The sequence below is a fragment of the Pipistrellus kuhlii genome, unplaced genomic scaffold (assembly GCF_014108245.1).
Source record: "Pipistrellus kuhlii isolate mPipKuh1 unplaced genomic scaffold, mPipKuh1.p scaffold_m20_p_5, whole genome shotgun sequence".
Lineage (NCBI taxonomy): Eukaryota > Metazoa > Chordata > Mammalia > Chiroptera > Vespertilionidae > Pipistrellus > Pipistrellus kuhlii.
This window is the reverse complement of record NW_023425551.1, coordinates 44,177,450-44,183,449: the sequence shown is the minus strand read 5'-3', so window position 1 is coordinate 44,183,449 and position 6,000 is coordinate 44,177,450. Positions and strand designations below refer to the sequence as shown.

At 48.4% G+C, this 6,000-nt stretch overlaps 1 protein-coding gene across 2 annotated transcripts in view; it reads left to right on the top strand.

Moving 5' to 3' along the window:
- Positions 1–1,517: 1,517 nt before the first annotated feature.
- Positions 1,518–6,000, top strand: part of ANKRD6 (ankyrin repeat domain 6) — a 129,737-nt gene continuing 125,254 nt past the window's right edge. For both annotated transcript variants that reach the window (XM_045572955.1, XM_045572953.1), the window contains exon 1: positions 1,518–1,704. The gene's annotated coding sequence lies outside the window, so the exon portion shown is untranslated. The remainder of the gene's footprint in view (positions 1,705–6,000) is intronic.

Genomic DNA, 6,000 nt, shown 5'->3' with positions numbered 1-6,000 from the left:
CCCTTATGCGCTGCTTGCTTTGGCACTGGTGAGGTCCCCCTGCCAGGAATAACCATTCATCAAGGTCTGGGAACAAAGGCAGACCAGTCAGCTCCCAAGGCCGTTCACGTATCTTATAGGCTGGCTTGGGCATTCTGTTCCTGTCAGCGGAATTAATGTGCGATGGCTCTGACTGCTCATAAATGTAACGTAAAACTCCATCTCACTGTGACTTTATGATGAGGCTCTAAAAGCCTCCCATAGGAATGGAGCTCTTTGGATCTTTGAAAGTTTATTGAAGAAACTAACTAGGAAAACCATTGCATTTGGAAAAGTATAACAAATAAATGATCTGGTAGAAAGGCCATGCATACATACTTTGACGTTGGGGGTTTTCACCTAGAACTCCCTAGTGACCTGTCCACAGAGAAATTCAGGGGACCTGATGGGCAGGGGAAGGAAGTGTGTTCTAATAGCTCTAGATGTGTGCGTGGGGGGGTTGCAGTAGGGAACAAATCTGAAGAAGGCAGCTCTGATTAGGGGTGGGGGAAGTTCTGGAGCCCTTTCCCTTCCCTGGTTTGGGTAGGGGTTTTTTTGGATGGATTTTCCCTGCCCAATGCTCCCTGGAGAGAGGGAGACAAATATTTTAATTAAGAAAAAGGAGATCATCATTCCCCCTTCCCCCCCTCGCCCCTGGAAACCAGGTCTATTTCAGAAAAGATAAGAAAAAAAAGGTTCAGGCCCTAGCAGGTTTGCTTCAGTAGATAGGGGACTGGCTGACTGAAGGGTCCCAGGTTCGGTCCCAGCAAGGCCATGTACCTTGGTTGCAGTCGCATTCCCAATGGGGGGTTTGCAGGAGGCAGCTAATGGATGATGTTTCTAACTCTCTATCCCTCTCCCTTCCTCTCTGTAAAAGATCAATAAAATATATTTTAATTAAAAAAAAAAGAAAAAAGGTTCAAAATAAGCTTGTCCCAAAGAGTTCTATGTTTGGAGAGCAGATACCCGCCCTGCTTCTTGAAAAGGTTGAAGGTCCACTTTATCCATACATTCGCTCAACAATAATTTATTGAGTGTTCACTGTGTTCGGGAACTCATCTAGATACTGAAAAAGTAACCGAAAAACACAAAAACAGGAGTTCGCGGTATGTCAGCTGTGCTGTGAATATCGGAGTCAGGAAGGCTCAAAGGTTTTGCCCGTTTCATAAGGATGGTTGCATCCAGCTTTGGGAGTACAGGCTTCCTCTCCCCTCCCCTGCCCTCTGGAGCAGTCAGCACTGATGTTCGCTTCCAGTGAGCGACCCCGAGGATACTGACATAGCCACTTGCCACGGGTGGAGGAGGGGTGGTTTCTCCTCCCGACTCCCTTCTCCCTCCCATAACCTCCGAGCCCTCTCCGCCCCGGGCAAAGGGGAGCGGCCCCATCTGCCAGCGGGCTGCAGACCAAGGCCCCACCTCCCCGGGCCCCACCGCGCCCTGCCGGCCGCTGCGGGGCGCTGCGGGCCCAGCTCCGGAGCCGCGGGCGGGCGGCGGCGGCGCGGCCACAGGTAGCCTGCAGGAGCGGAGCGGGGAGCGGGGAGCAGCCCGGAGAGCGGCGGCGCGGGGCGGCGCCGAGGCCCAGGGGCCGCCGGAGCCAGCGGGAGCCCGTGCCCGTCCTCTCCCTGCACCCGACCCTGCCCCCGGCATCGGGTCCTGCGGCGCGGACGCCCAGCGCGGGAGGACAAGGTACCGTGCGTCCGGCGCGCCGGCGCCCCCACCCCCGGGGGGAACCTCTGGTCTGGGGGGGACCTCTGGTCTGGGGGGACGGCGTCGGGGATGGGGCGCTGCGCCCTCGGCGCCCCAGACGCTGTCTGCTTGGGGAAGAGACTCAGACGGAAGGCGTTGCCTTCTTCCCTGCGGCCTCCGGGAAAGCCGGGGCCAGAGGGGGGTCTTCTGGGGGCCCCTTCCCTATCGCTTTGCTGTGGTTACCCCCCAAGAATATAGACTTGTGGGCGGGGGCGGGGAGCAGAGAACTTCCTCGCCTTGGCTCGCCCCCCTCCTCTCTCCGGAGTGACTTCCCGGAGTTTGGAGTGAGTGGTGATGGTGGCGTTGCGGGGTCACCAGGTGTGGCTCGCAGGCGCGGTGTGCAGCGCAGAGGAGGGTCCTCTCTGGTCGCCCGGCCCCTCGGGCCTTGGGGCCGGCTTCGGGGTGGCCAGGCAGGGCTCCTCTCCGCCCCCCTTCCCCGCCGGGAGGGCGGGGGCGTCCTGCCGGAGGACCGCGCTGGCCGGGCGCAGCCTGTGGACTTGGCCAGTGACCACCCCCGGGCGCCCAGTGGTTTGCCTTGGAGGCGGCTCACTCCCTCCGCCTTGGGAATCTCGGTGTGTTGCTTCCGGTAGCTTGGGGGGCGGGCGGAGAGGCAGGGAGTGGGGCGCTATTTCTCACAGGAGAGGGGCTTCAGTTTCCTAAAGCTGGCCCAGAGCGGTTTCCTGAGGCTCCGTGAGGGGAGATGGTTCCAGGAGCGCTGGAGAAATCCGCTTTGAGACCGAGTCCTGAGCCACCACTTGTTGGGAGTGTGCTTTTGGAAAGCCCACTAATGTGAACTACTTTAGGTTTTAGAACGGCAACTTGGGCATGGAATGCATAACCCGGGGGTGTCGTGGAAATGAAATGAGGCAAGTGAAATGCTTGGCTTACTGCTCCGAAACGTTCGGCGTCCTTTCTGTGAACCAGTCGGATGGTGTACTCACTCGTGTTTAGGTGATGTCAATGGAGATAACCTGGGCAATGGAGACAGACACACCTGGGTCCACAGGGGTCCCATGCGGTACTGATGGCCCCTGAGCAGGTGCTTAGCATATGGACAACAAAGAATTTTTTTAAATTAAGGTGTATTAATAAATTAAAATGTTCTGTCCTCTGTGTCCTAAGTGGGGAGGAGAGAGTAGAATAGGATAAAGAAGAGAAAAAGAGACGAAAAAACAACTGCTTGCATATTGTTGGAAGGTATACCTAGTAAATCAAGGGTGACAAGAAATGCTACTTTGTGGCCCTGGTCAGTGTGGCTCAGTGGATTGAGTGTTATTGTCCCTTGAGCTGAAAGGTTGCTGGTCCAATTCCTGGTCAGGGCACCTGCCTACCTTGCGGGCTTGATGCCTGGTAAGGGTGCACACGGAAGGCAACTGATGGATGTTTTTCTCTCTCCCTTCCTCTCTAAAAACCAATAAAAATACCGTATATATTTTAAAATGCTAATTTGTTAACTCCTTCTTTCTCTCTCATCAATGTTTCTAACTCTCTATCCCTCTCCCTTCCTCTCTGTAAAAAATCAATAAAATATATTTTAAAAAAATAAAATAAAAACAGAGCCTAGCAGCCATGTCTAAACAGTGTTAGAAGCCTGCACTAAATTACCTGCCTCTTGCATTGAACTGCTAGCCTGCATTGCATTCCTGCCACCTGAGCCAACCCTTATAAAGGAGTTCTTGGAATTGTATTTCAGTTAATAGGACTGAGACTATCCCTGTCCAATAGAAACTGCACAACGATATCCATATTAGCATCTTTACTGACCAATCAGAGCAGCTCTATTTTGACAACCAACCAAGACAGTGCTTTTGGCCCAATCAAATTGTGAAGATTTGGAGCCCTCATTTGCATGAGGATGGACCAATCAAGGATCAGGGGTGGGGACTTCTCTCTATATAAGTCAGCTCCTTCTCTCCTTCCCTCTCAGTGCATGTCCTTACCTTTCTCTTGTCATGGTGGCCTGGGGTTTTCCCAGGGTGGAGCTGAAGCTGAAACACAGGTGTCTCAGGAGAGCAGGGTAGAGCTTTTGAGCCCAAGAGGGACCTCACCAGAAGCCAGGCTTTGCAGCTGTGCTATTTCATATTGAGTTAACACTATTGAGCTCATGGCTGTGCAGTTCTTACAGCCCTGCTGTGTCACCGTTGAGCTCTTTACACTGAATAAAATTTTCAAAATTTTTTATTCACCACACCCCAAAGTGGGGATTCCTGTTGGCACCAAACTTACTTTAATGATCATTGGTTGACATATGGAAAACTTTGGGGGAGGGAAGTTTCCAAGCTAGGATTTACACAATAGCCTGGAGCAGTCTTATATAAATTAAAAGCCATTATTGAGAGTATGATGAAAACCACAAAAAAAACTGAATGTACCCAAGTGCTGGGATGGGGCAGTCTCCTGAGTCCCTGCTCCCCCTTACCTTGGCGCGGGCGCCCCCTCTCCTTGCTGCAGACGGGTGTGTTCTGTCTGTGCAGGGGAAGCCCAGTCTCTTTCAACATAGCTTGGAGCCTATAATTTTAAAAGCTTTGCTCAGTCCCTAAGAATTGGGAAAAAACAGTAATTTGCATGTGTGTGTCTTTGAATTATTTTTTTTATACAAATTATCCAGGGGACATTGTTTGGGATTTGAAGGAGTAAGCTGTTTGAGAGTGACCTTTCAAAATGATTTTAACACAAACTCTTCCTTTTCTGACTGTGATGTTTATGTTAAGGACTTTGTCTCCAGTCATTTCTTCAGGGTCACCCCGTGCTCTCAACTCTGTCCCTTACTTGTTAAAGCAGAGATTCTTAAATTTGGTTCCTGCTGCCCTCATAGCTCGGTAATTGTTTCGAACTGCCCTAGGTTAAGTAGTAGTTAGGCTCAGACAACGTAATGAGTACTTGTGCCCAGACAACATAGAAGATGTTTGAAAAAATAATACACATAATTGAAAGAAAAACATTTTTAAAAATATCATTCTTAATATAACCACAGTTAGCAAGAAGATGTGTCTGTACTACTTTTCAAATCTTGGGATCAGACTGGATCCCACCACTCTCATTTCCTGTCCCACGTTAAGTCAGTTAGGTTTAATTGCCTTCACATAATTTACTTCTCACTTTACAATCATCTGTATATAAAATGTTGCCCTGTAGTGTGAGATCCCTATACGGAAACAATTGTATCATAATTGCCTTGTAAGCAAATAAAAATGGGATTAGCCATGTAGGTTCATATATTTATTAGGGGGATGAAGCATATTTAATTTACTTAAAGTCATCCAACCATGTAGAGAAATGTACATTTGAGAAAAATTGAACAGAGGAAGATTAGCAGAGAACAAGAATATGCATGTCTTATTGGCTTCATGAATGTTATCATAACAGTTTAAAACTACTTTAAGCAACTGGTAATAGGTATGCGAAGCTTTCTTCTCCTAAAAAAAAAAAAAAAAAAAAAAAAAAAAAAAAAAAAAAAGCAGTCTTTGCCTTGGAATGTATTACACAATTACAAAATGTATGTGTCACTTGTATTTATTTGCTCTTAAGAGAAACTAAAGTGATAAGATTTGGACCTATTTATCGTATTTGCTGGAAGTAAATTTGTGCTTAGGAGTATGCCATTTGGCTCTATCCAGCATCTGACAGCTACACATGGGACATATAGAGGAATTAATGAAACATCATGAAAAGATCCCAGTACCCAATTGGAGTCATTGAAAAAATGGTCCACAACTTTAGCCGTGTACACGAACTCTAGTAATACTTCATTTATCCATTAGTGGTTGAGATTGGGCTGTTCTGTCCAAGGAAAAGGTCCAAATAATTAGTATTTACCATTTTTCAATTGTAATTAAAACAAACAAACAAACAATTTCATGGTGTTTATGTTGGAATGAAAGATGCACCACCAAACATCAAACTTCAGCCGACGGGAGGCATGTGGCTCATGCCTCGAGTTTGACATGCTTGCACTAGAACAGTGGTCAGCAGACTCATTAGTCAGCAGAGCCAAATATCAACAGTACAACGATTGAAATTTCTTTTGAGAGCCAAATTTTTTTAAACTTAAGCTTCTTCTAACGCCACTTCTTCAAAATAGACTCGCCCAGGCCGCGGTATTTTGTGGAAGAGCCACACTCAAGGGGCCAAAGAGTCGCATGTGGCTTGAGAGCCGCAGTTTACCGACCAGGGCACTAGACCAAAGTACAGTACGTGATAGCCATGGGCCAAATCTATCTAGCTGTTCCATAAACA